This window comes from Artibeus jamaicensis, unplaced genomic scaffold, assembly GCF_021234435.1.
Source record: "Artibeus jamaicensis isolate MK-2021 breed Jamaican fruit bat unplaced genomic scaffold, CSHL_Jam_final scaffold_474, whole genome shotgun sequence".
NCBI classification, from domain to species: Eukaryota; Metazoa; Chordata; class Mammalia; order Chiroptera; family Phyllostomidae; genus Artibeus; species Artibeus jamaicensis.
Window position 1 is genome coordinate 6,938,994 of NW_026522046.1, and position 23,887 is coordinate 6,962,880.

Consider the following 23,887-nt stretch of genomic DNA (forward strand, 5'->3'; position numbering starts at 1 on the left):
TTCTAGCACTTTCTATAAATAAGGTCATATATACTCTTTTTCCTCTAGCTTTTTTTCACTCAGAAATTATCTTGAGATTTATTACTCTTGTTGTATGTATTTATATTCATTTCTTCTTTAAGAAATGGCTCGATGGAGTTATATTTGCATGACACAAAGTTCCCCTGACTTAAGTGTACAATTCAATGCTTTTCAGTTACAGAGCTGTGCAAATATCCTCAAAATCTAGTTGCTGAAACATACAATTAGAAGGGAAAAAATACCCCAAAATCCCGGTGCTGAAGCAATTTTGTGGAAGTTCACTCCAGCTACGGCTGTTAGTGCCCTTTGTTTTCCGTGTACATCAGTTGAATGCTGGGGTTCGTGATTCTGTTCATATGAATTCATATATGTGTATAATAAAAATATCTAATTGTCAGACATTTTTATCATCCCCCCAAAGAAACTTTGTGCCCCTTTGCAGTCACTCCCACCTACAGCCCCAGCCCCAGGTGACACTGTTTCTCTGCCCCTATAGGTTTTCCTGTCCTTGACGTACCCTGTAAATGGAGTCATGCAATAAGTGGTCTTCTGACTGGCATTTTCGACTTCGCATGTTTTCAATCTTACGTGCACTGTGACATGTAAAGATGAAAACAACACTTGGATTGCTTCCATCTCTAGGCTGTTACAAATGTTACAAATAGCTGCATAAAGGTTCCCTGTGGACATACATTTTATTTCTCTTGGCACTAAGGAGTAAAATTGCTGGGTCACTCGGTAACTCGACGCTTAACATTCTGAGAAACTGCCAAACTATTTTCCAAAGTGACTGTACCATTTTACTTTATCACAAAGTGCAAGGGTTTTAATTTTCCACATCCTTGACAACACTTGCTGTTGTCTGTCTTTTTTTATTATATCCATCCTAGTGAGTGTAAAGTGGTATCTTGTTGTGGTTTTGATTTGCATCTTCTTAATTACTGGTGATGAGCATATTTTTTTAATTTAAGATTTAAAAAAATTTATTTATCTTTAGAAGGGAAGGGAAGGAGACAGGGAGAGAAACATCAATGTATGGTTGCCTCTCATGGGTCCCCTGCTGGGAACTGGCCTGCAACCCAGGCATGTGCCCTGACTGGGAATCGAACCACAGTTGTTTGGTTCGCAGGCCCGCGCTTAATCTGCTGAGCTACACCAGCCAGGGCAATGATGAGCATATTTTTATATGCTTACTGGCCATTCATATATCTTCTTTGAGGAAATGTCTCTTTAAATCTTTTGCCTATTTTTACATTGAGCAGTTTGTCTTTCTGATTGAGTTAAGCATCTTCTATATATTCTGGGTATGCGTTCTTTATCAGATACATGATTAGCAAAGGCACCTGTCTTTGCTCTCGTGTTTAGGTCTAGATCCATTTTGAGTTATTTTTGTGTACAATGTGAGAGGCAAGTCTAAATCCATCCCTTTTTTTTCTTTGCATGTGGGTATCTCAGCGCCATTTGTTAAGAAAACTAATCTTCCCCCAGTGAATCGTCTTGGCCTGGAAGAAAGAAAGAAAGGCATTGTGACTGAAAAGGAAGAATTAAAATAATTTTTAGTTGCAGATGACATAATTATTTATGTAGATAATGCTGTGGAATCTATCAAAAAAAGAAAAAAACAACAAAAATTTCAGAATCCATAAGAAAATTTAGCAAGGTTGTAGGAAACATCAGTATAGAAAAAGATGGGCTGTTTCTCTAAACTAACAATGAATAATCAGAAATCAATATAAAAAAATGTATCACCAACCACTTTTCTCCTGGATCTGATTCCAAATCCTAGATTGTGACCTGCGGTCGTTCTAAAACAAGAATTTGTTCTAAAACAAATTCTTCAGTGGCCTTCCCTTGAAAATGCAGAGGCTAATCCCCCTCTCCTTAGGCAGGGCTAGGCTCAGTGACCCATGTGTAACAAACAGTGTGACAGAAACGAGAGCAGGTCACAAAAAGCGCTGTGTCCTCCTCCTTTCTCTTGGATCACCAGCTCTGAAGAATGCCGACTGCCGCGTCGCGAGGACAGGCAAGCGTCGCTGTGGAAAGCCCACCTGACGGAGGGCTGAGGCTCCTGCCAGCGCCACACTGGACCGACACTCTCCAGAGCGCAAGCCTTCAGATGGCCTTAGCCCCGGCCATCAGCTTCCCTGGACCACCTGGCTGAGCTGCCCCTCAGAGGCCATGAGATAATGAGTGTTTGTTGTCTTAAGCTATTAAGTTTGGGGAATTTGTTACACAGCAAGAGAGTGCTAATACATAGGGGATGGGTGAGGGGTGGAGAGGTACAGGAGAAACTGGCTCAGGGAGGTGCCCCCACTGGCCTCCTCCAAATGTGACTTGGGGGGTATCTGCAGTGACCCCCAGAAATGCCTCTTTAGGGCAAACATACAACCCCTGACCCCTATGCCAGGAGCAGACAGTGAGGACGAGGAATGATGGTCCTGCAGAGAAGCTGTCAGGGCCTTGACCCGTGTGGCTCCGTGGTTGGGTGTCGTCCTGCAAAGTGGAAGGTCATCTGTTTGATTACAAGTCAGGGCACATGCCTGGGTTACGGTCCCCAGTAGGGGTGCAAGCAAAAGGCAACCAATCAATATTTCTCTCCCTCTCTTTCTCCCACCCTTTCCCTCTCTCAAAAATAGATAAATAAACAAAATCTGCTAGGCTTAAAAAACCACAAAAGGATAGGAGCAGCCATACCCCTGACCATGCCTTCCCTGTGTGACTACAAGGCTGGATCTGAAGCCTCAGCGCCCCAGGCAATGCTGGTGCCACCTGCGGGGAGGCTGGGGGTGGGCCCAGCTCTGGCCCCAGTCAGCCAAGAACAGCCTCAGCCCGATGTGGGCAGGGCTGGAGGCAACTTGGGACTGAAGGACCAACAAGGTCTAGCTGCGCTGAGGGTACGTGGCACCTGGGGTAAAACGGCATCCAGAGGCTGCTTCCTTCTCTCCCTGTGGGCCCTGCAGGAGGAGAGGGGGCATAGCCTGGTACAGGGTGGGCACAGAGGGACTCACACTTGGTGGGCTGACTGCATTATGTCAGGGTCCTCGGGGGCATACCCTGCCTCCAGGAAGGATCCTCCCAGCACTGCCAAGACTCAGATGCTGCCTTCCTGCTGGGGACTGCCACCTCACAAGGCTTCCTTGGCTCATGGTGCCACAGGTGAGGGTAGGGGACAAGTAGGGCCACATAGCACCCTCAGGTAAGTCTATAGCAGTTTTCTATACTGCTTAGGGTGCAACCAAAGGGAGATGCAAATTTTACCTCTCAACACAGAATACACGCATAAACACATCTATAAAATTAAAACACAAGTTTATGGACCAATAAGACACTTACAATGTGTGGTTCTATTCTATTCTATTCTATTCTATTCTATTCTATTCTATTCTATTCTATTCTATTCTATTCTATTCTATTCTATTCTATTTCATCACGATTCTGTGCTATTGTGTTGTATTCCCCCTTGGGTGTCTCCCCCCAGGAGTCCCGGGCTCTTGGAAGCAGACACAATGCCCTACTCACCTGGTATCTCCCTCCCCCATTCACCCAAGCCTGGCTCCTGTTCTGACAACATTGGAGAAAATCCCTCAGTCAGAGCCCATTTCACAGGAAATGAATGTACAGCTTGAGGGCTGTCTTTGTCCCTGTGTCATGTCCACACTCAGTCCCCTCCTCCTGGAGTCACAGGCCCTGGGCTCTGTGGTGCTGAGAGTCTGAGGTAGTAAGTCCTCAGTCCTACAGGGGTGGCAGCCCCGAGGGGCCCCGAATCTCAGGCGCAGGGCCTGGCAGGTCACGGGCATGCAGCTGAACTGACAGAAACCCACTGCAGGGGCTTTGCAGTCGGTCAGACCCGCGTGCAGCCCTGACCGTGGGGAACACTCGCTGGCTGTGCGGTGCCGGGCAAGGCCCTTCACTTCCCTGAGTGTCCGTTTCCTTGTCTCTAAACCGGGGTAATCATTTCTATTTTATAGGGTTGGTGTGAGGATTAGCAAAAATATGTATAATGTAGAGTGATTGGAAACTCAAAATTAGCACATTCTGTGATTATAGTAATTATAACAACATTAAAGGGTCTCAGAACAACACTAGCTATTTCAGGAGATTGGGCTGCTATTGTTTTTAATCTAGACAGGAAAGGAAATCTTCATAAACATTGAGAGGAGGAAGCAGGTCATGTTTGTCACTAGCAGCCTGAATAATAAAAGGAGGGAAAAACACACACTCAGCCCCCCAGAACCACCCCTTCACCCCGCAACACTGAGCTAAACCAAGGACACAGGCCCTTGCAAAGTATTCAACCAGGTCACAGAGGGTAGCTGCATTCTTGGAAAATGGACGGAATGACCCTGGGCCCAGACAGTGTTCAGCAGACTGTTGGGAAGACAGGGCCTTGCTCTGTGGGGCATTCCTTGTTCACATGCCAGAATAAACACAGGGCGTGTTGGCAGAAAAGGACCAGAGGGATGGGGATGGCTGGTCAGTTCATGCTCACGAGACCTGGGAGCATTCTCCCTGTGCTCAGCAGACCTTCTCCGTCATTCTATGGGTTAGGAGACTTAGTTTTGTGGCTTAGTGTTTAAATGCTAGATTGTCTTTTTGTTTTAGCTAATAGGATAAAATTTTTTAACTAGTGAATGGGGAGTTTAAATTTAAATTATCCTGATTAAAAATACATTGTCCACAAATTACAGACTTTGAAAACAAAATCATGGCAATCACTTGTTTTGCTCTAAATTTGGCTTTTCTATTTCTGTCCATTAGATGGCGAGATGGGACCACGCTAGATCCCGTTAGTTCCGCGGCAACTCCTCCCACACAGATTTAGAGTGAAGAAACTATTTTTATTTGGGTTCCGTGTAATTTTTTGTTCAGAAAAGAAAGTTAAACAACTTATGCCCAACTTTTTAAGGACCTTCTCTGGTACATTTCCTGGTCTGAACGTAGGCACCCCAGGCGTTTTCCTCCTATCTTTGAGGAACAGCTGATGGTACCAGTAAGTAATGGGTGGAAGTTCACCCTGAGCCGGGTGCTTACTCATTCCCGACAGGAAGACTAGATGTCGTCGTTTCCATTTTATTAATTAACAAAGGCAAAAGAAAATATCATTTGGTTCCATGGACATTTTGTAGGTAAGAGCTCTGATACGAGAATTGTAAATGCGACTACATGAGCCAAAGGAAGAACCTGGCTGAGGGAGGGAATTGGGGGAAGCTGGCCTCCAGAGAGAGAACTCTTTTGGGGGCCCAGGTTTTCACTCCTGGTACTGATAGCTACTGGGACAGAGCTCTATGCTTCTCTCCGAAGAAGCAGGAAACGTCTGGAGAAATGAATCAGCACACAGCCTGGCCCAGAAAGGAAAGGCAGAAGCTGTGGGACACAGGAGCCCTGGGTGGTTACAGTCGCCAGAAGTAAAGGCCTTCCTTTCTTCCAACCTGATGGAGCTCCCAATGCCAGAACTAGGGCTCTGTATTCAGCACCTACCAGCTGCCAGGCGAGGTGCTAAGTGTCTTCAGCAGGATTACTTAATTAATCCTCAATTACAGAGGTGTCCTGAGGGTGGGAAGGCACTGCAGGGCACTTCCATTGAGTCATTAAGATTATTTACATTAAGAACACGTACTCATCATCACTCCCATTTCCTCCGGAAGAGGATAAAGAGGATGAAGGGGACTCAGTGCTGTGACTGAGGGAGCCAATGGGACCACCTCGGGAGAGCCAATGCCTCGTATTTCCTGCCAGCTCCACTTTCATTAAATGTCTTCACCCTGTCAGCTTCAAAGTGGCCACCGTGGGAGTATTCACACCAAAGGATTGGCAAATGCTCTAAGTCAGGACCCCTTTCCCTCCATCCCGTGAGAGCTAATGTTTTTAAACATTTGCCAGCATACTGCTGAAATTAGGATTCAGACTTACTCAATTAATGACTAGAGTGAGGTTAAATTGCTGGCTAAGAGGCCAAGTCCAGGCTCTTGGCTCTAAGACTAGAGACCATTAGGGAAACTGATGAGTCAACAGCGAAATAGGAGCCAATTTCTGACTCTGCTGCATAGCTCCGTGAGTGCCTGGGCCGGCATAGCAAGGACACGGGTGAGCAGGTCAGAGACAGGAGGCCGCCCCAAGCCCTCTTCTGCCTTATGCGTGGGATTGAAGGGACCCAGCCCGGATCTCAGAGCCACGGCGTGGAGCACACCTGTAACCCAAACGCAGCAAGACACCAAGTGAGAGTTTTCTGATTCACCATGGAGATTGCTGGACACTGCAGATGAGAGGTACTAAAAAAAAATACTATTTTTGCTTTAACTGGAGGGAAGAATTGTGCAGGCTGAATTCCAGCAGGCATATCCAAGTAACTAAATAATTTGTAGTAAAAAAACCCTCTGAAATGGCCAATGTGCTTTTTACTTGGATTACATAGAAATTCAGGCAGATCTAGTGCAAAAATTCTGAAGGGTTAAAACATGAGTATTTAATATTCCAAGAGCCAAAAATGTTTAGAAGAGCCCACTACCTTTTGCAGGCCCATTTTCATCTCGATCAGCCCAGCAGATATTCTGTTATTCCACTAATCTCTTCACTTCCAAGAGAAATGTGTCCAGTCAGACATGCATGCACCTCTGTGGAACTCTGTTCACCGCTCCTAACATTTTTTTTCTGTAAATCGGCAGGGTCACTATGGCACTATCACTGTGCTTTAGAACATTTGACCACCCAGGGGTGCTTTTTAATGATTTATTAAAAATGTATATTTTATTGATTATGTTATGCTATTACTGTTGTCCCATTTGCCCCTGTTTATTCCCTGCGGCCCCTTACTTCATGTTCGTGGACCATGCATATAAATTCTTTGGCTTCTCCATTTCCCATACTGTTCTTAACCTCCCCCTGTCTATTTTGTATCTACCATTTATGTTTCTTATTCCCTGTACTTTTCCCCCCATTCTCCCCCTCCCCACTGATAACCCTCCATATGATCTCCATTTCTGTGATTCTGTTCCTGTTCTATTGTTCCTTACTTTTTGTTTTTGTTTTTTTAGGTTCAGTTGTTGATAGTTGTGAGTTTGTTGTCATTTTACTATTCATAGTTTTAATTTTCTTCTTTGTATTAGATAAGTCCCTTTAACATTTCATATAATAAGGACTTGGTGATGATGAACTCCCCTGCATGTATGAAGGGCTTTAGTTATTGACTTTTAAGAAGTTTTAGTATAAGAAAATTCTTAATGTGGAAAATATTTTTAATAACCAACAGTCCACTTACTTCAAAAAAGTCACTATAAATTCCAGACAGAGTTATAACTGCCTTTGGGAATAGGTTTGAGAAGAATTTGAGCCCCATAAGCTCCATAAAGCAGACAATGAGAGCTTAGCAATTGTTAACTAACTTAGTAATTGCTAACTATAAATTTAGTGATGGTTAACTTAGTAATTGTTAAGCTGAACACCTGAAGCAGGCAATGGGGACTTAGCAATTACTAACTGTTAAGAAAATGTAAGTAGAGAATGTGTTCTATTCCAGTTGTCCTTGAAGTACCAGCACAACCAAACTTCCAGGCGAAGTCCCTCACACCAACCGCGGCATTGGCCAGGCCTGCGACCCGCAACACAGTCAAGAACTAGTTCCTGCGCCTCTGCTGTGACTTTCCTGTGCTCTCCGGGCCTCTCCATCACAGGACCCAAATCGTCTGACTCCGTTTGGGTCCCACGGCATTGAAGTTTGTCCCCACACGAACGTCCCTCGTTCCCCCCATTTGCATATGCCCTCCTGAGTGGAAGAGGAGAGGACCCAGGCGGAGGCAGCCCCCAGGGTCTTGCACAGAACCCTGCCTGGCCCTGGGAGTGAAGTGTGTGTCTCATCCGCGGGAGTGGGGGTGGGGGGAGAAGAAACGCTGAGAGACCGCCGTGGGGGCAGGACCAGGCCTGGTCCCTGGGGCCGTGGGAGCGCCTGTGGTGTGGGGGAGGCCTGTGTCTGCCTCACTCCCATCCCTGTCCCCTCCCCGCCCCTCCCCCGACCGAGGCCCACCCTATCCCCAGCACAGCTCTGCTGGACCAGGGAGGGTCCCAGAGCCCGGGGCCTGCCTGTCCCAGGCTGTCCCTGTCCCTGTGGGTCCCTGCTGAGGGTTGGAGGGGCGCACAGGGCGGCCCTGGAGAGTCCCTGCGGGAGGTGGATCAGCGCGGGAGGCCCCTCCCCTGTGCAGAGGGGGCGAGGAAGGAAGAAAGCGGGTTTTGAGAATGGCCTGTGCTCAGGGCCTCTGTGTCCCGGGCGCCCTCGGCTCCCAGTGCCAGGCCTACCTAGTCCGGCTTCATCCACCGCCGCGTCCTGGAAGGGCGGGAGGACGCGAAGGTGCCAAACCACAGGAGCAGAGGCAGGAGCAGAGGGAGGGGCGCAGGAGTCCGGTGTCAGCTCTGGGGCCTGTGGCGTCAGGGAGAAGCACAGTGGGGCCCTTGTACCGTGGGCAGGACTCTTCAGAAGCAAAGTTTGAACGTCCAAAGAATGTGGGAAGCGTTCAGCAAGCCTCCTGTTCAACCAGCAGTTAGGACGCTGTATCCACTCCGCAGAGCTGGTGCGGACTCTCCAGGGAACTGGAGAGGAGAAGGACCTGGGCTCCACCCTCCACGGGTCTGCGACTCTCAGAGAGCTGGGAACCCAGATCCCCAGACACGATGCCAACCGTGACTGGCACGCCACGCCCTGGGCGGGTCACTGGTGAGAAGAGGATTCTGGCCCCGGAGACACTCAAGTTCCATCCAGTCACCGTTTCACAAACACGTGTTCGATATCCATTTTAGACACCTTAAGTGCAAGACTTATGTGACACATTTAAGTGAAGACATTCAGGCGTGCAGCCCAGAGCCTACAGAAATCTAAGTCTGGGATAAACGCAATGGAGGAGATCACCAAGGAGCAAGTGCAGGGAGGGAAGGGCCCCCAGAAGGGTGTGCGGGTGGGTGGCTGGTGCAGCAAAGGGGGGGAGGCAGCCAGGGAGATGTTGCCTTGTTCTAACCTGCTAGCGCGGGTGACGCCGCGTTAACAGAAGTGTACTTCCAGGGACGTGGGACCCAGCGGGCCCTTCTGTGTGACCATGGGATGCGCATGAAGACCGCGCTGCCAGCTCCTCAGTGAGGAGCGCTTTCTGCAGCACGAGGTGGGCGTGAGGACCATGGCCCTCCACCAGCCGCCCCCGAGGTTTGCCGGACACAGCACTGCGCACTGGTTGTTATTGTTACTGCATTCGGTCTGCACTGCACCCTTCCAGGCAGGAATGACCGTGGGGTGTAGAGAAGTTGGGTCACCTGCCCAGACCCAGTGGCCAGCAGGAGGCCAGGTCGGCTTCCACCCGTCTCTGGCGGCCCAGGCCTGGCAGGAACAGGCACCAGGTTTAGAACCCACCGCCTGTGGTCTGTCTGAATTCATAGGACAGGGCCTGTCCAGGGCCTGCGAGGAGCTATCCACCTAACAGAAGTTGGACAGAACAAATTAGCTGGACCAGTCAAGCCTGGCCCTGTGTCGATAAGCTTCAGCTGTGTGTTAGGTAATAAGTCAGTTATCAAACCTGGTTCTGTCTTTACTCCTGTGTTCTCTTGGTTTCAGGGTTTGGTCATCTCTTTTCACGGTTAATAAAACTCACCCTATTTACTGAATTTTCCGTGTTAAGTCTGCTTCTCCCCATCCTTTCTCTGCCTTCAGTATCCCTCCGAATCCTGATGTGGAAATCACAACTCCTCCCGTTTTTCAAGCCCGTCACCTCGACGCCAAACTACTCTTTTCCTAATTGTTTCTGTAGGTCCCTTCTGTTCTGCAGGTCAAGTCCTTGCCTTCCTTCCTCTAGAGCAGCCACTGTCTTGTCTGCTATCTTCGTTTTAGTCATCACTGTTCCCTGTTTATTTCCAAATCATTTCAAAATCTTTGTGCACTTTCTCCCAGTGAAAGTGACAGTACTTTGTTCTGAGCCATGACGCCTTCTGCTCTTTCATCCTCTCTCAGGGTCTTCCTGGGAAAACAGCCCATGTTGGGGATGCTCCCAGGTGAGCAAGGGAGCCCCACGGCTGCCCCTCCCCATGAGGGTGTGTGTGCGGGCGCCCCTGGGGCAGGCATGGGGGCCGCTCTGTTCGTCCTTATCTCCCATCCACACTGTCCTCCTCCTCCCAACAAAAGCCACACATCCCGTCACCTACCTGCAGACTCATTTTGAGAATGTTTATTTATATGAGGTGTTTATATAAGACTGTGTGGAGTTTTTATTTTGTTCGTGTGTGCATCACACTATAGTTTTGGGGGTAGGAGTAGAGTTCGATGTGTTTTTTGGAGTCCAGTCTGACATGGGGGCCTGGAAGGAGTATAAACTTGTGCGAACATTTGCACACATCCGTGGTATCTGACAGGATGCCTGCTCAGGACTTACAATCAGAGCGGGTAGAGCGAAGGATGTATTTGTTCTCCACTAACAATGAGTCAGCTTATTTATGGTCTAATGCTGATGTTTCTTCTTAACAAATTACCAAGTATAAATTATTACTCTCTGGTTTAATGAACTGAGGTAAAACAAAACAAAACAAAAACCCCACTGTATATTTTGTACTAAGGCCAAATAATATGAGTAGTAGGCCCTGGGACCTACAGAAAGAATGGAAGGACTGAAATACATGATGAAACTGGAGAGAAAAAGGAAAGAAAAGAAAAGGCAATCACAGATTTAAAGACAATTTATGTTTTGCTTTCTAATAACCGAAGGAACGCTTTTCCAGGAAGTGGGGGCTGTGGGGAGCGGGGAGAGATCAGCACATAAGTTCATCTAGATGAATTTCCCTTTAAGATGTGCTCACTGGTTGCTGTTTTATCCTTTTCTCTCCCCATTCCCCCTCTCTCTCTCTTTCCCCTCCCCCAGTCTCTGTTTCTCCCTCTATCTCTTTCCACCGTTTCACCGGCTGTAAGGCGGATTCTACCAGGCATCATGAGCAAGGAAATGAAATCCCATGCTGAAGTGGGCCAAGCGCAGATGGCAGCCTGGGACGGACGTCAGCACCGGGGACAAAACCCAAAGGACAGCTGTGTGGTCCATTTTCCTGCACACGTGGCATTGTAAACTGCAAGTGGAAGCTCTGGAAGGTTCACTGTTATTTAAACTGCGGTGTCCACAACAACAGTCACTAGCCACATGTGGCTATTTGAGTTTAAATTAAAATGAAATGAAATAGAAGATTCAGGCCTCAGTCGCCCCAACCACGTTCCAGCAGCCACGTGTGGCCTGTCACTGCGGTGCCGGGCAGCACGACAGACAGTGTCTCCGTCACTGCAGGGCATTCTATTGCACAGACTCGACCCTGGGCTTACCTCTTTTCCAGTGTAAGGGGGGTGGGACCTCCCAAATTTTCGGTGGTAACCCATATGTATCACTGTTTTCTGATCACCTCACATACTATAACACAAATGACTGAATACGTTTGCCCCCAACACACATAATACAACAAATCAAAGATGTCTTGGCTGGAGCAACTTAAAATATTGAAGAACCAGGACAAGAGGAAATCAAATACAAAACTACCGACTCTGGATCCAAACTTCACGCTGTCTCCCCTGTGAGGCTAGGTCCTCAGGCCAGTGCCATTTCTGGGCACCTCCTTGTCTCCTGTTCTTTCCAACTATTTTATTTTTTAAACAAAATAATTTTTACATTGGTAGCAAGACATCATTCAATTTATTCAATGATAAAGCCACTATACCTACGTCATAGTCAATACAAACTGCTGCCAGAAAATGCCGAGAAAACCCCGGTTATGGAGGAATCACCAAGAAAGCATAAGATCTGAGCAACATGACTGAAGAAAAAAAAAAAAAAAAGACTCATTCAAGTTAAGACAACCAGAACAGCAATACTGATTTTTCCTTTAAAAATCAACTGTATAAAGTCCACAATCTAGACTTTTAATTTCACATTTACTTTCACACTGTGTTCTGACCAACCACGAATCTTCCCAAGTACATTTTAAATACATCTCATCATATTACTAGGTGATAAAATTATTTTCCTCATTCATTTACCTGATTTTCACGATTGTCTAGCTGACAAAAACACACTTGAAAAGCAGTATGTGACTTTAATTCCCCGGAATAAAAGCAAGTAATTCAATGAAGATGATCAATACTCAACTAAGAATATAGTTTTCACAAGTAGTGGGCAGATCAGAGTTTATAACCAGACACTGGTTATACATAAAAGTCAGGAGCCTGAGATACAATAGCATATACTCACATCCTGATTCAAAATCAACTGCTGCACACTCTTCTGGGCCACAAAATGGTAATGAACTTCATAGACAGCATACGGCTCACTGTGGAGTGTGGTCTTTATCCTCCTCACCCCATAGCTTGAGCTGACGAAGACGACTTAAAATCTTCTCAAAATCAACTTTTGGGAGATAAATATTATAATTAAATAAGGAGATAAACTTCTAATCAATCACAATAATGAAAATATGGTTTGCCTCTTATTTGAATCCCCTCTTAATAATGTCTCTGTGTGTCAGCATCTGCAATATATCTCAGTAGTAACAGACTTAATGCTCAAGTCATTGGCCAACTCGGTGTTTCAACTGGGAACTGTGTATGAAACCCTGCATCCCTGCCGGCTACAGCATCACAGCTGGCAGGGCTGGAAAGGAAACAGTTCTGTTTTGAGCATGGGCAAAAACAACGCAGCACCTCACAGCTACATTGTAACTAGACCCTGCTTTAGTGTATTAAGGAAATAATGACATAGTAACAATGTCTTAATTACTGGGAAATAGCCACTCTTATCACACCAGAAATGGAAATTCCTGTCACATATTTTTCCCAGAAGCCAACCTAGCTTTCGCCTTGTGTTCTGAAAAAGATCAGCCTATGCACTTGTTGATCTCTCATACATCACAAGGAACATGCAATCTCCTTCCCTACAGTATTTCAGAGAGAAAAATGTTAATACATATCAGAGTTGCAGTTAACAGCCATTTGATTTCTAATTCTCATCTTTACCACTGGAAGAGACCAGTTAGAAATTTATTCTATTAATTCTGCTCAAGTGCAGCTCTTTTATTGTATCGAATCTTAGAATAAAGTACCCTGAACTAAAAAAAAAGTAGTTTTTACTACCTGGAGTAGTTGTTTTTCTTCTTGTGTTTGCTCTGCTAGCTTTATCACAAATACTTAGATATACTAGGTTCTGCTATTTTGACACAGAGCTTAAATAAGGAGGTTAAAAATAAAATCCTGGCTATAATTTTAGATACATGAAATAGAAAAACATTACCCTCTTTCGAGGGCCGATTCTTCCCTCTTCACCAGAGTTTGGAAGGGATCTCATGGATGGATGACTAGCAGCAGATGGACTGGAATCAGGCAGAAAGCAACACAACCTGAAAAAGAGACCATGACTATGTTGATACATCGGTCAAACGGATATTTCAGTTTTCATGGTAATACTTAAAGAAATAATGTCTGAGACCAAGCGTCCCTGTCTTGCTACAGAAGTGAGCCGGACAGAGATTGCAGAGACAATTGCTCTGGGCAGGGGAAAGGACAATGTAGCACTGCACAGCCACATTGTGACAGTGAGCCCGGCCCACCAGCAACGGGAAAATCAGGTGGTGCTCCAATACCTGGATTAATTTCTGGTAAATCTTGGAGACTTGGGCCTTAATTCCTTGGCTCCACATATTTATTTGCTTCATCCAAAACAAGCACCTTGATCCACTTTGGAAAAAATTTTTTAAGAGATTTACTTTAAGTGTTGGTCATACGTAGAGACTTCTTCCCAAAGACTGTGGTGTGGAACCGGAGGGAAAAGGGGAACTTCACAGTGGAGACGCCTCTTAACTACTACTTCAGTCAGGTGGTCAAGGTCAACATCATCAGTCCAAACCTTGATATAACGAGCAAGTGGCACTTTACCCCTGTGGTCCTCCTCCCAAAAAAGCCCGAACACCAGTCTAACCTTCAGAAAAACCTCAGACAAATGTCAATACTGAGGCATTCCACAAAAAACAGGATTGATGCTCCTCAAAACTGCCACGGTCATCATGAACAAAGAAAGTCTGACCAAGTGTCACAGCCAAGAGAAGACCTGACAATTAAATGCAGCGTGGTGGCCTGGGTGGGGTCCTGCAACAGAAGAAGACATTAGGTGAAAACTAAGGAAAGCTGAATAAACTTGGAACTTAGGTCATAATAATGTATAGGTGTTGCTTCACTCATTTTAACAATGTACCATACTAATATAAGACGTTACTAATATGCAAAACCATGTGCAAGGCATATGGGAACTCTCTGTACCATCTTCTTTTTTTAAAATTTTTTTACTGATTATGCCATTACAGTTGTTCTATTCCCCCTTCATTCCCCTCCACCCTACCCCCCGTCCCCACCATTACCCCCCCTTTAGTTTATGACCATGTGTCTCAAGTTCTTTAGATTCTATATTTCCCATGCTATTCTTGCCCCCCCCATCTATTTTCTATCTACTGTCTATGCTTATTTTCTGTACCTTCTCCCCCCTTCTCCTCCTCCCACTCCCCTGTTGCTAACCCTCCTTGAGATCTTCATTTCTACGTTTCCACTCCTGATCTAGCTGTCCTTTTAGTTTGCTTTCGTTTTAGGTGTGGTTGTTAATAACTGTGAGTTTGCTGTCCTTTCACTGTTCATGTTTTTTTAACTTCTTTTTCTTAGATAAGTCCCTTTAGCATTTCATATAATAAGGGCTTGGTGATGATGAACTCCTTGAATTTGATCTTATCTCAGAAGCACTTTATCTGTCCTTCCATTCTAAATGAAAGCTTTGCTGGATAGAGCAATCTTGGTTGTAGGTCTTTGGATTTCATGACTTGGAATACCTCTTTCCAGCCCCTTCTTGCCTGTAAGGTCTCCTTTGAGAAATCCACTGACAATCTGATGGGGACTCCTTTGTAGGTGACTGTCCCCTTAGCTCTTGCTGCTTCTAGGATTCTCTCCTTCATTTTAATCTTGGCTAATGTAATTATGATGTGCCTTGGTGTGTTTCTTCTTGGGTCCAACTTCTTTGGGACTCTCTGAGCTTCCTGGATTTCCTGAAGTCTATTTCCTTTGCCAGATTGGGGAAATTCTCCTTTATTATTTGTTCAAATAAGTTTTCCACTGGTAGCTGTTCCTTTCCCCCTTCTGGTACCCCTATAATTTGGATGTTGAAGCATTTAAAGATGTCCTGGAGGTTCCTAAGCCTCTCCTCATTTTTTTGAATTCTTGCTTCTTCACTCTTTTCTGTTTGGCCATTATTTGCTTTCTTCTGGTCCACTCCATTGATTTGAGTCCCAGTTTCCTTTTCATCGCTATTGGTTTCCTGTGCAATTCCATTCATTTCAATTAGTTTCGCCTTCATATATTTGTCTAATTTGTGGCTATAATCAACCGGTTCTGTGAGGATGCTGATCACCAGTGTTTTAAACTGTGCATCTGAGAGTTTTGCTATTTCTTCATTGCTTAGATTTATAGGCTCTGGGGCTTTGAGATCTTCTTGAGCCATTTTTGGTCTTTTCGCACCCATTAAGTACGAGAAGCGGAGCCTTCGACTCCCAGGTCGCTGGTTTGTGATGCTGTATGTGGGGGCGTCAGAGCGGGGAAATGGCAGCACCCTCTGCTGTTTAGCGCCGCTGGGTGAGGAGCGGAGCAGAGCCTTAGGTGGTTTACCAGGGCAGGGCCACTTAGGTCGCTGGGTTATGACGCTGTATGTGGAGGCGGGGTCAGAGTGGGGAAATGGCGGAGCCCTGCCGCTTGCCGCGGGCTGCTAGCTCTCGTCCAGTCGCCCACTCCCTCACTTGTCTATCCACACACGAATGCGCGACCACAGTCAACCCGCAGCCCTGCTCCCTCGCTGTTTCCCGCGGTTGCTCGCTGAGTTGCCCACCAGGTCCAACCCTGTGTCTGGATTCCGCGCGCCTGAATCCGTCTGACCGAGTTTTCCTGTGCGACCCCGCTCCGCCAGCTGCTGGATTCGCCACTCTTACCGGTCAGGCTGAAGAATTCGTTGTTATCAGACTTCCGAAAAGTTCAATTTTCTGTGTTCTGGCTGTGTTTTCTGTTGCTAATATTTAGTTGTCTCTAAACTTGGTTGTGTGAGGAAGCACGGTGTCTCCACCTATGCCTCCATCTTGGCGGAAGTCAGAATCTCCCCATCTTCTCAATTTGTCTGTAAACTAAAATCACTCTAAAAACAAAGTCTATTAAAGAGAAGTTTTTGTATTACCTCTAAATATTGATGCATGGCAACTGGCTTAAGCAATTTTGCTAATTATTCTTTTCCCATAACCCACAAATCACTGGTTAAAAAAGGCTTTAGAAAAAACATGGTAATACTTACAAAGATATCTTTTCTTTAACACCTCTTGTTCTCCCTGGAGTACTGATAACCACTATGTGCTGCAACAGTCTGCATTTTTTTGCATTTCGTTTGGACACTGATTCCACAAAGCAGGCATGACAAGTCGCTTCCAGATAGTATTCAAGTGCCAGAATCACCTTTTGAATCTAAAAGTCAAAGGTTTAAATTATTATGGTAGAAATAAAGGTTCCATCAAATGACTTCTGAAGCACAAGGCTAAATGCTGAACTATTCATATTTAGTTTACAATTCTGGTCTGCAAACAGCTTTTCCCTAACACAACACAGAATCACTTCTAAGTTTATAATTAATCAAACAGCTTCATCATAAAATCCTTTTAAGTGTCTCATTTTTTAAAAACTCCTCACTTGAGAATATGCTTATTGATTTTAGAAAACGAGGAAGGGAGAGAGAGAGAAAGAAACACCCATGTGAGAGAGAAACATTGATTGGTAGCCTCTCATATATGTGCAGACTGGGGATCACACCCACAACCTGGCATGTGCCCGGACCTGAAATCGAACCTGCAACCTTTTGGTGTACATAAGGACACTCTAACCAATTGAGCCACCAGCCAGGCCTAAGTGTCTCATTTTTAATTAGATTTTTGTGCCTTTGCAGACCTGGGATCCTCAGTTTCTTAGAGACACTAGCTGGACAATTAAAGAACCAAACAAACATATCCTTTCTTCTTCTTCTATGTGTAAGACATGTAAGTAGTAAAACAAGCTCTGTTTTTACAGTTCAAGGTAAATTGTTCTGACATGTATTTGCTGATTATGATTTACTTTAAAAATAAGTATCTTTTCAACAGGAAACTGTGACTTACACAGCCTTGATAATAATAAAGCTTACAGTTAAGAAAGGTTTGATTAAAAGAAAATACAGCAGTGAACTTTGAAAACAGTGTTGGGGCCACCCTAAAATATCCCACAGTGGCATACTGATTACTTTGAATTAAAGTTACTTGACAAGCGGTTGGTGCAAGAAGGGCCCACTGATCTTCGCCTGTTGCCTTGAAAGCAGGAAATAAATCTCTGCAGCTAAAGGCGCTCCCCTCGCTGCAGAGCAGCTAAAGGGAGACACCCTCATCACCTGAGTGAGGAATCCAGGGCCAAAAAGCTTCCATTAACCAATCCTGTTACTTCTTTACTAATTTACTATACAAGCCCAAACTTTGTTTAGATTCCTCTAAAAATAAATAAAAAAAATATTTTTAAAAAAGAATAAAACATACTGTTTCCCTCACTAGAAATAGCCACTGACTATAAACCCATTTTCTGATTTTAACCATAACCCTATAGTCATTTTTGATGCTGGTCATGTTTCTTCTTGTTTATATATAATACAATAAAAATGAAAATACATAAAATTATACATGCATAGCAATGAATGGTACAGATATGTAAATATCTTATTACATTAGCCCAGCTTATAGATATTTGATTTGGTAAAATCATTATGTTTTAATTATTATTGAACAGTATGTTTTTTTTTCACTGAAATTCAAGATATCCTTAACATTCTTAATTGCTTGGATTTTTTCAACTTAAAATTTAAAAACTTAATAATATTTAATAATTTATGCCTAAGAATCACTTATTAAAAGTCAAATTATAATGGTTAATAACAGCTACAATTAATTAGGTACTTTCAATGTCCCAGACACTTGATGAGGATTTAATACAACAATTCCATGAAGTGGATAATTATCATCATCCACATTTTAAAGAACAGGTAGCTGAGGCCCAGAGAGATGATGTAACTTTCCCATTTCCATCCAGGGGATGGAACTGTGCTACGAATCCCGGTGTATCTCACTCCAGAATTTGAGCTCTTAGCTTCTACACACTACACTGCTTTAATCCTACCTTTACAGTGATGTGTGGATCTCCTGCAATGCATGTGAATAAAACCTGCAATTGCATCAAAACCAAATGATATGCCATTGTGATATTATAAAAGCAACTTCCAACATCATATAGAAAAATAAATATTCTTTGATCGTTTAATGCAGTTATTTCTTCCCCAATATAAATGCCACAAATATAAATGCCACAGTGGGGAACTTGAACATAAAGCAACTGTCCAGCCCTTCTGAAAGATAAATCTGCTTTTCTTAACTAGATTCGTTCCAACAACGAGAAAGAATTCCCCAGGAGTCTTTGAACTGCAAACCTGGTGAAGAACAGCAGAACTGAAATGGGCTTTTAAGGCGTCCTAGCCCCAGGACGCCTTACTCACCGGTTCTGTACAGATGGGCAAGTAAGTGCCTTTCGGTTAAATCAGAACATGGATTAGCACCAGTCCGCATACAGGGAGCGCCGTGAAATCACCCTGAAAACCCACACTGTAAATGGTTAGGAGGCGTAAGGATGTTATTCTTGTCTGGGGCTGCCAGACAAAAGACAGGATGCTCAGTTAAATTTCAGACAAATAACAAAAAATGTATATTTTATAACATTATGTTTTACATTTTAATTTTACCTTATGTTGGGGACATAGTTCTATTAAAAGATTATTTGTCGTTTATCTAAAATTTAAATTTAACTAGCACCTTGTATTTTCAACGCCAAGTCTAGCAACCTTATTCTCTCTCACGCGGCGAGGGGCACAGAAAGGCTGGCAGGCCCAGCGCCACTCCCCCACCTCGAAGGGAGAAACTGAGGAAAACGGCAAGGAAGGGGAAGAAAGGGAAGGGCTGGTTGTAGGAGGACTCCCTCTAGGAGGCGGAGAGAAAGCAGAATTCCCTGACGCGCAGCTTCTTCCCTCTCCACCTCCGCCCCACAGACCTTCTATGCTCCCGGTGGCCAAACGCACCACCCCGCCCCTCGCCACGCCCTTACCGCCCCGGCTGAGGCTGCCTGCTCCGGCTCGGGCAGCAAGACATCACACAGGCCTCCGCCATTTCCCTGAAGCCTGGCCCCTTGCAAATGTGTGGCTCTGATGCCTACCCACACCGTCCCTCCATCCTATACAGAAATCTCTTGTCCTACTCTGGCCACCGTCTCGTCCAAACCAAGAAATAGGCCAATCCGACAGGGGCATTCGGGAGGGCGCGTCACTGCGCAAACCAATCAGAGAACAGAGCAGGGTTCAGTGGCGATTGGCCAATCGGACTGTGTCCTTTCCCTACCCCTTGGGCTGGGCTCCAACTGGAGGGGTTTGCTTTGACCTCAGCCTCCGTAGGGACCGTGGGAGTGGGGTCCGTTTGTCCTCCTGTGGTTGGAGGGTTCTTTTTCTCTCTTGGGCTCCAGGGCCAGGAACCCTCATGACCTTTGAACTTTAGAGCCTCTAAGGACAGAGGGTAGCTGTAGTCAGATTTAAACCAGTATGGGGTAAGGAAAAGAAAAAATTTTGTTTTCTAGAATGTGAAAACATTTAGAAAAATTCTCTCCTTAATCATCTCGAAATCAAAATTACGGAATTCTTGGACTGATTTTTTTTCTATAATGCTATTTTAAAAATTGAGATGTAATCGACAAATTGACATATAACATTGTGTAAGTTTAAGGTGTATCTATACAATGGGTTGATTTGATACACTTATGTATTGCATAAGATTATCATCATAGCCATAGCTAACACCTCTATCACATCACATTATTATTTCTTTTTTTGTGGTAATGATATTTAAGATCTAGCCTATTAGCAATCTTGAATTATATAATATAGTATTGTTGACTATAACCACTATGCAGTGCATTAAATCTCCAGAACTTATTCAACTTTGGGTTGCAAGTTGGTGGACTTTATTTTTTTATAGCAGTTTTAGGTTCGCAGCAAAATTGAGCAGAAGATACAGAGATTTTCCATATACTGCTTGCCACCACATATGCATAGCCTCCCCCATCATCCATGTCCCCAACCAGAGTGGTGCGTTCGTTATAGTGAATGAGCCTCCATCGACACATCATAATCACCTGTTCTTTCCTCCCTGCTCGTAACTCTTGGCAACCACCAATCTTTTTCTGAATGTCACATAGTAGGAAACAGCCATTTCAGATCGTCTTCTTTCACTTAATATTTATGCATTTAAGCTTCTTCCTTGTTTTTTCACGACTTGATAGCTTATTTCTAACGCTGAATATACTCCATGGTCTGGATGTACCACAATTTATCTACTCATTCACTTACTGAAGGACATCTTGGTTGTTTCCAAGTTTTGGCACTTATGAATAAAACTCCTACAAATACCAATGTGCAGGTTTTTGTGTGGACATAATATCAAGGAGCACAATTTTTTAATCACACGGTAAGAGTATGTTTAGTTTTGTGAAAAATTGTCCAAATTCTCTTCCAAAGTGTCTGTATCATTTTGCATTCCCACCAACAATGAATGAGAATCCCTGTTGCTCCACATCCTTACCAGCATTTGGTGCTGTCAGTGTTTAGGATTTTGGCTATTCTAGAGCAAGTGTGCAGTGTTTGTCATTGTCATTTTAGTTTACAAATTCCCTGATGATGTGTGATGTGGAACATCTTCTCATATGTTTATTTGCCATCTTCTTTGCTGATGTGTATGGTAAGGTCTTTGATTCATTTTTATGATCAGCTTGTTTGTTCTTTTACTGTTGAGTTTTAAAAAAAATTTTTACTCACTGCTTTTTAGAGAAAGAGGAAGAGAAGGAAACATTGATTTGTCTTTCCACTTTTTTATGCATTCACTGGTTGACACCTGTGTGTGCTCTGCCCAGGGATGGGATCTGAAACTCTGGCACATCGGGACAGTGCTCTAACCAAGTGAGCTACAGGGGCAGGGCCCTTCAGTTGAGTTTTATGGGTTCTTTTTATATTTTAGATAACAGTCCTTTAGCAGATATATCTTTTGTAAATATTTTCTCCCAGTCTGAAGCTTCTCTTTTTATTCTCTTGGTAGTGTCTACACACAGCAGAAAACCTTACTGTTAATGAAATCCGGCTTACCAATTCTTTCTTTCATGGGCCATGCCTTTGGTGGAGTATCTAGACAGTCTTTACCAAACCCTAGGTAATCTAGGTTTTATTTTTTCTTTTAAAAAATTATATTTTATTGGTTATGCTATTACAGTTATCCTGATTTCCCTCTCTTTGTTCCTCTCCACCCAGCACGCACACTCCCTCAGGCAGTCCCCCCACCACTGTTCATGTCCATGGGTCACGAGTATAAGTTCTTTTGGCTACTCCGTTTCCTATACTCTACGTTACATCCATGGCCATTCTGTGACTACCTATTTGTACTTCTTAATCACCTCAGCTCTTCACCAATTCCCCCATACCTTCCTCCCATCTGGCAACCATCAAAATGCTCTCTGTATCCACGATTCTGTCTTTGTTCTTCTTGTTTGCTTCGTTTGTTTTTTAGATTCAATTGTTGGTAGATTTGTATTTATTGCCATTTTATTATTCATAGTTTTGATCTTCCTTATTTTTTAAAATAAGTCCCTTAACATTTCATACAATAATGGTTTGGTGATGATTAACTCCTTTAGTTTTTTAGAACTCCTTTAGTTCTTGTTTGGGAAGCTCTTTATCTGCCCTTCAATTCTAAGTGATAGCTTTGCTGGGTAGAGCAATCTTAGCTGTAGGTCCAAGCTTTTCATGACTCTGAATATTTTTTGCCAATCCCTTCTAGCCTGCAAAGTTTCTTTTGAGAAATTGGCTGACAGTCTTATGGTAACTCCTCTGTAGGTAACTAACTTCTTTTCTTTTGTTGCTTCTAATATTCTTTATTTTTAAACTTTGACATCTTAATTATGATATGTCTTGGAATGGGCCTCTTTGCATCTATCATAATTGGGACTCTTTGTATTTCCTGGGTTTGCAGATCTATTTCCTTCACCAAATTAGGGAAGTTTTTGCTCATTATTTTTTCAAATAGATTTCCAGTTTCTTGCTCTTTCTCTGCTTCTTCTGGTACCTCTATGATGCAAATGTTGAACCTCTTGAAGTTGTCCCAGAGGCTACTTATTCTGTCCTCATTTTGGGGGATTCTTTTTTCTTCTAATTGTTCTGATTTGTTGTTTTTTGCTTCCTTACGTTAGAAATCATGGATTTGATTCTCAGCTTCATCCACTCTATTGTTGTTTCCCTGCAAATTATTCTTTATTTCAATTAGTGTATCCTTCATTTCTGGCTGGACCTTTTTTATGCTGCTGAGGTCCTCACTAAATTCCTTGAGCATACTTATAAATAGTGTTTTGAACTCTGCATCTGGTAGATCACTTATCTCCATTTAATTTAGCTCTTTTTCTGGAGTTTTCATCTGTTCTTTCATTTGGGCCATGTTTCTTTGTTTCCTCATTTTAGCAGCCTCCCTGTGTTTGTTTCTGTGTGTTAGGTAGAGCTGCTCTGACTGTGTCTTGGTGGTATGGCCTAATGAGGTGGGTGTCTTGTAGGGTCCAGTGGCACAGCCTACCCTACCACCCAAGCTGAGTACTTGAGGTGCATGCTTTGTGTAGGCTGAGTACACCCTCCTTTAGTAGTTGAGCCTTGGTTGTTGTTGGCAGGTCAATGGGAGGAATTTACGCAGGCCAGTCAGTTTCAAGGATTGGCTGTGACCATTTACACACCAACCTCCACCCTGCGTGGAGGGTCAGCTGTGTAGAGGCAGGGTTGTGGTACTCCCATGTGGTCTGTAGCTGCCCACTGGGTGTGCTGGCCCTGGGGTTTTCTGGGTGGTGCAGGCCAAGGTCAGCCTCCACCTGTGTTTTGCCTGGGGCCCACCTGCATGAGCTATAAAACAATCTGAAAAGGCTGCTACTTGTGGTGGGCTTGGAGATTCCCAGGTGACCCAAGCTGTGAATCTAAGCTGGCTGCTGATGGTGCCAGGCCTGAGGCTCACTGAGGCCAGCTGTTGCTTGTTTGAGAAGATTGAGGAAGTTGTGAAGCATGAGCCAAGATCAGCCATTCATATAGAAAAGCAGCTTGGGTGGGTTCGTTAGTTGGGTCAGCAGAGTCTCTGGGCATCTCCAAGATGGGTTAAGCAATGTTATCCAGGTTGATGGAGTCTCAGGTATGGTACCAGCGTGTCAGCTCTTTGGGTGTGATTTTAAAGCAGGGACAATGGCCTCTGCTCACCTCTGCCAGATACTTTAGTATCTCCATATATACCACTGGTGCCTTCCAAGTTGCTATCCTGGTGCTGGAGCTCAGAGGGAGTGAGTCTGAGTCAGTGAGTCCACGTGTGTGAGTTCTTTAAGAGGAACTGCTTGGGTCTCCAGAAGTTTCTTCCATTGACTCAATCTCTGTTGGTTTCTTGGTTTTTGCAGCCAGAAGTTGTGGGGACTTATCTTCCTGGACTGGAACCCTGGGCTGGGGGGCCTGACGTGGGGCTCAGATTCCTCATTCCTGAAATACCCTTCTGGAATTTTTATCCACCACATGTGAGTGAGGGACCTACCCATTCTGCATCTCCTCTCCTCCTACCAGTCTCAATGGATGTGGTGGATGTTTCTTTACTTCCATAGCTGTCAGACTGCCATTCAACTCAATTTCTGATGGTTCTG

At 44.4% G+C, this 23,887-nt stretch overlaps 1 long non-coding RNA gene and 2 other non-coding genes across 5 annotated transcripts; all 3 read right to left on the reverse strand.

Moving 5' to 3' along the window:
- Nucleotides 1-1,010: 1,010 nt before the first annotated feature.
- Nucleotides 1,011-19,396, reverse strand: LOC119056460 (uncharacterized). 3 transcript variants are annotated; one of them, XR_008390222.1, is made up of 6 exons: nt 19,247-19,396; nt 16,380-16,546; nt 13,651-14,152; nt 13,302-13,407; nt 12,267-12,422; nt 1,011-1,523 (listed from the first exon to the last, which is right to left on the reverse strand). It is a non-coding gene; the product is annotated as an uncharacterized LOC119056460 (long non-coding RNA). The 3 variants fall into 3 exon arrangements; XR_008390220.1 differs by lacking the exon at nt 1,011-1,523 and adding an exon at nt 10,582-11,832; XR_008390221.1 differs by lacking the exons at nt 1,011-1,523; nt 19,247-19,396 and adding exons at nt 10,582-11,832; nt 18,645-18,712.
- Nucleotides 12,616-12,746, reverse strand: LOC119056476 (small nucleolar RNA SNORA63). Its single transcript, XR_005083893.2, has one exon. It is a non-coding gene; the product is annotated as a small nucleolar RNA SNORA63 (small nucleolar RNA).
- LOC119056473 (small nucleolar RNA SNORA81) lies at nt 13,083-13,248 on the reverse strand. Its single transcript, XR_005083891.2, has one exon. It is a non-coding gene; the product is annotated as a small nucleolar RNA SNORA81 (small nucleolar RNA).
- Nucleotides 19,397-23,887: the final 4,491 nt, after the last annotated feature.